This window comes from Cupressus sempervirens, chromosome 7 (genome assembly GCF_028749045.1).
Source record: "Cupressus sempervirens isolate cs-2001-9-10 chromosome 7, ASM2874904v1, whole genome shotgun sequence".
Taxonomy (NCBI): Eukaryota; Viridiplantae; Streptophyta; class Pinopsida; order Cupressales; family Cupressaceae; genus Cupressus; species Cupressus sempervirens.
The window spans coordinates 815,158,828-815,169,295 of record NC_143124.1 but is presented as its reverse complement, the minus strand read 5'-3'; positions in this window follow the sequence as shown (position 1 = coordinate 815,169,295).

The window sequence follows — 10,468 nt, the reverse complement described above, 5'->3', positions numbered from 1 at the left end:
GGAAAAGAAGCATCCCACTTCTTGTTACTAGTTCTCTAGCCTCTTCAATAGTGAGGATCTCACTATTAGGGTCATACTCTTGCAACCTCTACACCACTTCTACAGTCTTCTCTAGAGAATCTCCTAGTTGCAATTGCAGGGTAAAGCTTATTTTGTTTGACCTTATAGAGGAATGAGTTGAATACATCTGATTTGATGAATTTATCATCCTTCATGAATCTATATTTACATCTTGTTAGGATTTAACCACAAACATACATAAAAATTACATGCAAATATAAACAATATCAGAAAATAATAGATCATACAGAAGAGAACACAAGACACCAAGATTTAACATGGTTCGCCAAAACCCTAGGCTATGTCCACCAAAAAATAAGTGTAATATTATTACAATCCAGTGATTCCATCCCAATTACAATCTATAATCCCTTACAACTCAATACTAAAACAAGAAGAAATTTTTGCATTGCACCTTATGAAACAATCCCTAACCCTAAGCCTTTGTATACAAGTATTTTTTCTGCTTTAGGGTTAAAATTAGTTACAACATGTTGGCCATAAATTAGCAAATAAATAATAGTGATTTGGTGAATATTTTCCAATTGGTGAATAGTAGCCAAAAAAATCTATGATGTGCAATACTTCCCTAATTATTCACCACAAACTAACATAGCTCAGTCTTATTAGGCATTTCTTCATTTTCCCCATCTTGCTTTAGCAATAAATTATGCCTTATTGTATCAAAAAATTGAGATCCTCTAGGAAAAATTTGTAGTGCCTTCCCTCTGACATTATCCCTCTAACCTTATTAGGGATCTCAACCATCTTTTGTTTCTTTCTCATTTGATCCCATGAAGAGCTCTCATCTTTCACATAAATAGTAATAACATCCTTCTATTGAGGTGCATGTGGCTTTGCTTAGTTTTTGATGTTTTTAGGTACTTGTGCCATTATTTGGTCAAAATTATCAAGGCACTTATTATACCTATCCAAGTATGTTGATTCATGATAAAAATCCTTGAAAGATGGACCTGTTACCTTCATGGCTTCCTCTATTCTCATTATTTCTCTCCATTTGCAAGTTCTATTCCTACAGATCTATGTGTCTAAGCAATTCATTGTGCAGTTCTCTTCCTAATTTGGCTTTCTGTTAGTGAGGGTATACTTTCTCATATGGTTAAGAGCATGCCTCACCAAATCATTTGGATCATAGCTACTAGTAGGGGCTATAGGGAGAATAAATTTAGCAATGCATTTATTTATCTCTTTTATTTCATTGTTCGCTATCACAAAATCCCCTATTTTGGTATGTCTGGCTACAAAAGAGCCTTTCTTAATAGCAGGGCCTAAATACTCCTTATTCGTCATGAGTAATTACTAGAAAAAAATCTAACCAACCTAATCTCTCTGGAACTTACTTAGGTAGCAAATGAGGGGGCTAAGGACACCCAAAAACCCTAAAGATTGAAAAAATTCCAAATAGGAAAAGACTAGCGCAATCATGGCTCAATACCCTACTCCCATTAGGTTAGGAAAGTGGTCTTATTAACATTATCACTCCCCTAAGTATCCTTTTAGTAATATCAGCTAGCATGTTTGAAATAAGAAATGCAAAATCATTATAGAAAGTAAAAGAATATCATAATGATAAAACCATTGCTAGAAGTGAGTCCACAGCTATATGGGAAATTTTTCTTCTAAACTAATATTTCATATGTTCTTGTAAAGAATGATGTATATTAGCAATGAGTAGTGGAAGAATCTAAAATTTTCCAACTCTCCCTTCTGAGCTACCATAATCTGTTCATGCATTTTGTTGATGATGTATTCAACAAAGTCATATCCAATATTATGAACTAGGTCTTTAACATCTAGGGCCATAATATAGATATACCCAAGGGCATTCATGGTGCCATCTACTCTCACTAGTTTGTCGATTCCAAAAATGGTGTATTTGAAGTATCTGTAAAAATATTTGAATGGCATAAGTTCTCATACCTTCTTTGGTAGTTCACCCTTCTCCTTCTTTGCTTTAAGGATGTGTCTTCTCACAACCCTTCTAGTAAACAATATTTTCTAACTCTTAAATGTTTCATTCATCTTTTCTTTCTCAATTGTCCTAATCATAGGTTCACCTAGGTCGAAAGCTTCAATAAAAGTCTCCCTATCCAGCCTACATAGGATACTCATGTCTTTCCTATGGAATCATTTAGTTGTGGGATTCTAAGATTCCTTCATTAGATCAACATCTACTATTACCTTTGGAATTATCAATTTAGAAATGTTTATGATCCAAGGATTTCAAATTGTTGATTTCTCAAATCTATTATTATAAAAATACTACAAGAGCTCATTCCCATTTGTATCAAAGATAATAGTGTCTCTGCAGAAAGAGTATACATCTTTGAAAACATGTGCATTCATATTTTGACAATGAGAACACGCTAGGAGGAAATATACCCACTCTTTTGCATATAGACTGGCCAGCTTTGGTTTTTCCTATTCAGTAGCTTGTGAAGACTCCTCTACATCAACCTGGGCTACCATTTTCCTTCTTCTTGTGCCATGACTTCAGCAATCAATTTCTTTAAAAAATCTTTGTTAATATCAACTTTTGAAAACTCTGAATATCTCTGCAAATTCTAGAAATCTCTTAGTACTCAAGTTTCTATCTTTGGATTGTGCAAAATAATATAGCCCAGAAAAGTGTTATACCAACTTATTAATAGAGAAAACACTGCAGAGTGAGCATTTATGTGTCTTGATGTCAATGTATGCAAAAATCCTCAAATTTTGCAAAAGTGCCAAAATCTACTTGTATTGTTAGCCTTTCAAATATTTTTATGCACTTTTTTGATGGGACATTAGTTTTAAATCATGATGATACTATTAACAGTTAGTTTTTTTGCTTTAAAACTCATGCTTGCAAGCTAGTTGTTCATTTTATTTGTCATTCTGCAATCATTTTTCTACCTTAGCATTTAACACTAGTGATCGAACGACCATGGTTTCATTTCTTCATCACTTCTTTGGAGTCTAGATGATGTTTTTGACCATTACCTACATGACTGACTGCCTTAAGGATTTGACCCCTTTCAAAACTTCAATCGCACGATTGTTCCATCTCATTAACATTTTCACTTACTAATTGCAACTGCTTGAATTCCCATAATAGTCACTAAGTTTCAGCTTCACACACCTTTTTTGCTTTTAGGCTTTTATTTCTATGACCATGCGGTCACTTCCTTTCTTATAATCTATTTAATACTTTGTAGGGTTGTGGCTTATCTTAACTGATAACAAATTTTCCTCACATCTATGCAAGCAAAGGATTCTTCATGTTCTCTTATCATGGTCACCACTTTGCGACTTATTACTATTATCATCACTTTAACACCACAACAATGTGACTACTTATGTTATGCTTTCATTCAAGCTACATTGCATGGTCACAATCTGAACTCTTTATATAATTCTTAACTATGCAATCAAACAAACAAAAGATTTCATCCATCCTGCAACTATATTCACTAGGTCACAACTTATCCTTCTCACTACTTAGCTTGTCATACCTAAACTATGAGGCAAAAACACACATAAATTTTTTATTTTCTATTTTTTAAGTTAATTAAATCTACCATGATAATACTAGTTGACTACAGTTTACATGACACATAGGGTTTGATAAAATTTGATAAGTTTGTTTCACAAGTTAAACTATAGGTATGTTGAGAGATCGACATAGTTACCCCTAATGATACCTTAACACTTTATTTCAGTGGTTTTAATAATTCATGTAGGATTCAATTGATGTATTCACATATTCATTATTTAATCGATTTTGACATTTTTTTGAAATTATATTAGACCCTAATTTAACACTCCCACTAACTAACTTTAGTAACTAATTCATCTCTTAAAATAAATCTAAATTTTCACTATAATAATATTAATAAAATTAATTTTGTTAATTGCATCCTAGACATTACTAATATTAATTGAGCCTTACATGACAAAATAATATACATAATCTAAAACAATATATTATTTTTATTTACCTTTCTATACTCCATACATAAATCGACAATACATTTAAATCTATTAAAACTAATAATACTAAAGAACTTTTTAAAACGCTAAAATTATTTAACATTTAACATATTCAATTACTAATTTAAATCACTTAAATTAAAACTAACTTTATAATTTAAATCTTACTAGATTCCTAATACCCCTTTTAAAATAAATAACAATTTCTATATAAAAAAACTAGCATATCCTAACATTAAAACTTAACTATAATAGTAAAACAAATTTATAAACTAACTAACCACATCTAAATTTAACTATAATTACTAACTTTAGCTATACTAAACTAACCACTAAGTATATCCTACACTAATTACTATCTAACATTAATTACTAAACTAACACTAACTAAACCTTTCTAACACCTAATTCTAACTAACTCCCTTACCACTAACATTACCCTAGCCATCCACTTCCCTACCTAACTACCTCACACCCTAACTCCCCTTTCCTTAGTGTGTGTTAAGCATGGTGCACAACTTAATCTAACCCCTGAACTGCCCAAAAAAATGTGTGGCCCAAGACAAGGCACCCCCCCACCAAGATCCGTCATGTGGATCATGACAAACAAGTATGCATGGGGGAATGAAGGAATGTAGACCTTACAGCATTAAAGGCTTCCTCTAATCACATTAAAGGTGGAAACTTCCATGACAATCCTAATCGCATGGGGATACGTAGGGAAATAACTCATCCCATTTAATTGGCCTTTGGTCAAATATGCCTATGTTGCACCAAGGGTGGTGAGGATTAATGGTTATAAAGTTTAGTGGTTGGTCTTTTTTAGGATAAGGTAGAGTAGTTAGGTATTAAATGTATTTAATTTTTTTATTTTTATTTTTTTTAAAATTTATGATATTAATTAAATTCAAAAAAAGGATTTAAAAGAGGATCTAAAAAGAATATTCCCTATTACCACAAATGGATTTAATTTTTTCTTCATACAAAAGACAGAGAGTTTTTGGTCTATAGTTTTTTCTAAGGTGTTAGATTTCAAATTAATTTTACATAACAAGGGGGACATTTTTTTTTCTTTCTCATTGGATTAAAACATAGGGTTAAAATGTGTTGTTGATACAATAATGTAGGATCATTTCCCGTTCAATCAAACACAAAAATGTGAGATAAGATGTCATTCATGTAACTTTAAATTTACTTGACATAATTCAAATTTAAATTGCATAACTTAATATATACCATCATTTCTTCTAATTACAATTTAATCCATGAATAAAAATTCAAAGTATAAAAATGCCACAGTAAAGGTAAGACATCATTACATCCATTTCCAACAAACATATGCAGTAAATTTAATCACATGGAAAATCATATGAATGAAAAGTATTCCAATTTTTTATTCATTCATCTGATTCAAGGAATCCCTTGGGAAAGAACTAGGGAAGAAAACATGAGATCATAATCATTTCAAAGGTAAGTTTATCAACAATATTTTTACAATAGGATCTTAATCCTGAGGAGAAATCTTACAACACCTTTGAATTCAAATAACAACTATGAATTTCTTTCTTGACTCCACAATAGGGTAGTCGTTACAAAAATTTGCAAACACATCAAGGTAACCATGGAGAGAATAAAACTGACTAGGAGACAAACAATTATAACATGAATTAAAATCAAACATTTACTCTCATCTAGGTTTATACAATAGGTTCGTCATTGAACCAGACTAGGGAGAAGGTGGACTTTTCCAGATAGAAGATGTCAGTCACAACACCATAGCAAGTACTCTTTCACGGCTATAATCACAAGAACTTTCGTTCTTCTATTTCTCAATTTCTAAAACACAAAATATGGTTTGTATTGATAAGTAGGGACCCATAACACCCTACTATCTCCCTTTCCTCATCATGAGGAGAGACTCTATACTGCCAGAGTCCAACTGAAGCCCTCCTCGCATACATGGCCACTTCAGCCCTATCTGAGGGTGAGTAATGCCAATACAACCCTTAAAATCCCCTCAAAATTCAAATGAAAAAAAATATGAAGGAGAAAAATTTAAAGAAAACCCATTCCAATCTCATCCCAAAAATTTTCATCAAACACATGAACACACATATGCAAAAACCTACTTAAGAAATGAAACACTGCATGAACAAAATGAGCTTGAAGAATTCCTACCTTCACAATAAGGTTATGACAATTGAAATTTGAGAAGAGCTATCCTTCCTTCTCCTTCAATCCTAACTTTTCTCTCTAAAACTAAAGGTTGGGTGAACACTCTTCCTCTCTCAAATTTTCCACTAAATAGGATCCCAACTCAACCACCTAAAAAAATTTCATAACTCCCTACTTGCCTAAAGGCTTCTAGAATCTTCTAAATCAATCCTATCATTAAGGTTGACCCCAAGGTGGAGTTTAACTTATCAAACTCATGGTGAAATTTCAATTTTGGTAATAAAGCAAAAATAGAATATTTGGGCGATCACAAAAGTCAACAAAAAGAGCTAGAGGGGTGAAAAATACTCCCAACCCATACATATACCCCCTAGGTACTTAGTTTTCATGATGTTTGACCTCTAGGACTATTTAGAGGCCTATTAAATAAACTTAAAAATTTTGAACTTTCTAACAACCCTCAAAATAAAAATTTATCACTAATCCTAATTAGGGTAATTAATCTCAATTACTAATTGATTAGTATTAAGTCACTAACCTAGTCTAACTCAAATCTTTAGGTTACTTGGTTAACCCTAACTATCGTGCTGAAATGCATATTGGATTCATGAATGTCAAGCAACACTATAAAATCATTGTTACAAAAAATTAACACTTAATGATTACAAAATGATACACACATTCAACTTTATGGTACAAAAGAATTACAAAACAATGGAGTTTGCATCTTTCATTAGATTTGACCCTGGTTTTCACAAACTATACATAGGCTCTAGTTTTGATTCTCCATTTGATTTCTAGGCTAATAAATCCTACACACTCATTTCACACATCAGTAGCTCGAGAAAATCACATGCATATATATAACCCATCAGGCTAATCACATAAATTAAAATATCAATATTTCATATAAATAACTATTTATCCTATTTATGCTTATATACTTAACCATTAAAAATTACATAATCAAAATGTTAATCATAGTCCTAATTTTGCATTCACTTATTGTACTACATCATCAGTATACATGTTTATAAAACATTTAATAAAATAATTAAACATCTCAAGGTAAAACATCACATGGCATAAAATAACATAATAATGTCCAGTGTATCTAACAATCTCTTGACATATCGATTCATGAGTATCAAAATAATAATGTATCAACTATGGCCTAATGGGTCAAGGAGAGGCCTCACATCCTCCCCCACTAGGCATGAACTTCCTCCTAAGGTTCATAAAAAAAATATGGGTACTGAGATCACATATGTGTTACATCCTCCCATGAAGTCGTGACCTCATCATAACAATCTCACTAAACCCTAAGCTAACCTAGTTCTTGGCCTCAAAGAGTTAGTGTCCATCAGCAATAATACAAATAGGCTCCAGTGCTAGCTACTCATCTGACTCCACCAACAAAGCATTCTAATCTATAATTTCAGACTTGTCATAAATGTATCCTCTAAGTACAAAAACATGAAACACATCGTGGATGCATGACAGGCTAGGTCACAAAGCTAGACTGTATGCAACAAGTCCTATCCTCTCTAGGATCTCGAATGGTCCAATGAACTAAGGTGCCAACTTAGAGCCCTTTCCAAATTGAATCAAACTCTTGTACAGTCACATCCTCAAGAAGATTCTATCTCCAATTTGATATTCTTGATCTATCCTCTTCGCATTAGCATACTTCATCTGCCTATCTTGTGCTTCTTTCAGGCACTATCTAATCAAGGTCACCTGTTGTTCCATCTTTTTGACTATCTAAGGGCTAATAGATACTCAACCCTTGATTCTATCCCAACTCAAGGGCATTCTGCAAGGTCTCCCATACAAAGCCTCATAAGGAAACATACCTATGGATGAATGGTGCCCACTATTATAGGCAACTCAATAAGATGCAAGTATTCCTCCCATTTGACTTGATGGTACATTATGTACATATGCAACATGTCCTCCAATACCTGATTCACTTACTTGGTTTGACCATTGGTCTAAGGATGGTATGCTTTACTAAAATTGAGCCTAGTGCCCAATGTTTCCTACAACTCTCTCCAAAAGGATGAAGTGAACAACGAGTCCCTATCTAAGATAATCTTTCAGGGAATGCCATGAAGTCTGAAAATGTCTTAAAAAAACATCTCGACTATGTCTCATGTTGTGTAAGTAGTATGCATGAGTGAGAAGTGGGCAACCTTGGTCAACATGTCAACCATCACTAAAATAGCATCATGGTGGTGAGAAGACATGGAAAGACTAGTAATAAAATCCATAGATATAGCATCTCACTTCTACTCTACAATCTCACGAGGCTGAAGAAGCCCACTAGGATAATGGTGCTCTGCCTTCACCCTCTGACACTTGAGGCATCTCGCAATAATGCTAGCAATCTGCACTCTCATGCCTAGCCAATGATATAATTTCCTCCAATCTACATGTAACTTCTTAATACTAAGGTGCGCTGCATAAGGTTCTCTATGAGCCTCAAGTATAATGAGCTCATGCAAACCCCCAATGGAAGGTACATACATACATCCTCTATGATACAAGAGTCCATTGGACTCTAGGGAATACTTTGAAAACTTCCCTTCTAAGGGTCTCTAAGAGTGCACCGACTAACTTCTGCATAAAGCTCATCTGCTAGCAAATGTTGTAGAATGTTCTCTCTCAAATCGGTGCAAGTAGTCACAAATGAAAGCTCATGGTGCGTTCTACTTAAGGAATCTACAACCACATTCTCCTTTCCCTTGATGTAATGAATATCAAAATCATACTCATAGAGGAACTCCATCCACCTTCTTTGCCTTAAATTAAAGTTTGACTAAGTAAATATGTACTGCAAGCTCTAGTGGTAAGAATGAAGTTCAAATCTGTGACCTAGAAGGAAGTGTTTCCACCTCACTAAAGCATGAACAACTACTACAAGCTCTAGGTCATGAGTAGGGTAATTGAGTTCATGATTCTTCAACTTTCTAGACTCGAAGGAAATAGGTTGTCCATCTTTTATAAGGACTGACCCTATACCATCCAAAGAATCATCTGTGCACACCACAAAATCCATAGAAGGATCTGGCAGTACAAAAATTAGTGTGTTCATGAGGGCTCTCTTGAGCTCTTGAAAAGCTCTATCACACTTCTCTATCTACTCATATTTCTTCCTCTTTTTTTGAAGAGATGTGATTGGGTGTGCCAATTTAGAGAATCTCACAATAAAGTGTCAGTAATATCATGCTAATCCCATAAAGCTCCTCACTTCAGTGACACTAGTGGGTGTTGGCCAATCCATGATGGCCTTAGTCTTCGATGAATCTATTGAGACTCCATCACCTAATATAACATGACTCAAATAATGTATCTCAAGTCTATAGAACACACACTTCAACAAGCTGTTATGCAACTAATTCTCTCTCAACTTCTGAACACTGGTCTCAGGTGCTCTTCATGCTCCTTCTTGTTAGGAGAATAAATTAGAATATCATCAAGGAATATGACAAAAAACTTATCCAAAAAGGTACAGAATACTCCATTCATGAAGCTCATGAATATAGCTAGAGCATTTGTGAGGCCAAATGGTACTAGAGTGAACTTGTAGTGACCATATCTCATACGGAATGCAGTCTTGTGGATATCACTATCCACACTCCTCAACTGATGATAACCCAACTTTAAATCTAACTTCAAAAATACTTGAGCACCCTATAATTGATCAAAGAGATCATCAATCCTAGGAAACAAATATTAGTTCTTAGTGGTTACTTTGTTCAACTATTGATAATCAATACACAACCTAAGTGATTCATCCTTCTTCTTAATGAAGATTACTAGTGCACCCCAAGGTGACACACTATGTCGAATATTCCCTTTCTCTAAGAGTTCCTCCAACTGAGTCTTTAACTCACTGAGCTCATAAGTAGTCATCTTGTATGATGCTCTTGATAATGGCTTGGCTCCTGGTGCAAGATCTATGTGAAAATCCACTACTCTAGGTGGAGGCATACCAAGAAGCTCTGAAGGAAATACATCTGAAAACTTCTATAGGATTGAAAAATCATTGAGGGATGGCTCACCCTCTTAATCTTCCTCTCTATCACTAATGGTGATAATGAACAACTGACATCCCTTTTGCATGCACTATCTAAGTTGCATAACAGAAATCATATGAAGGGATACTGGTCTCTTCACTCTAAAGATCACTCTAGAGATCGAATATTCATCCACACATTCTACCCTCTTTTGTCAA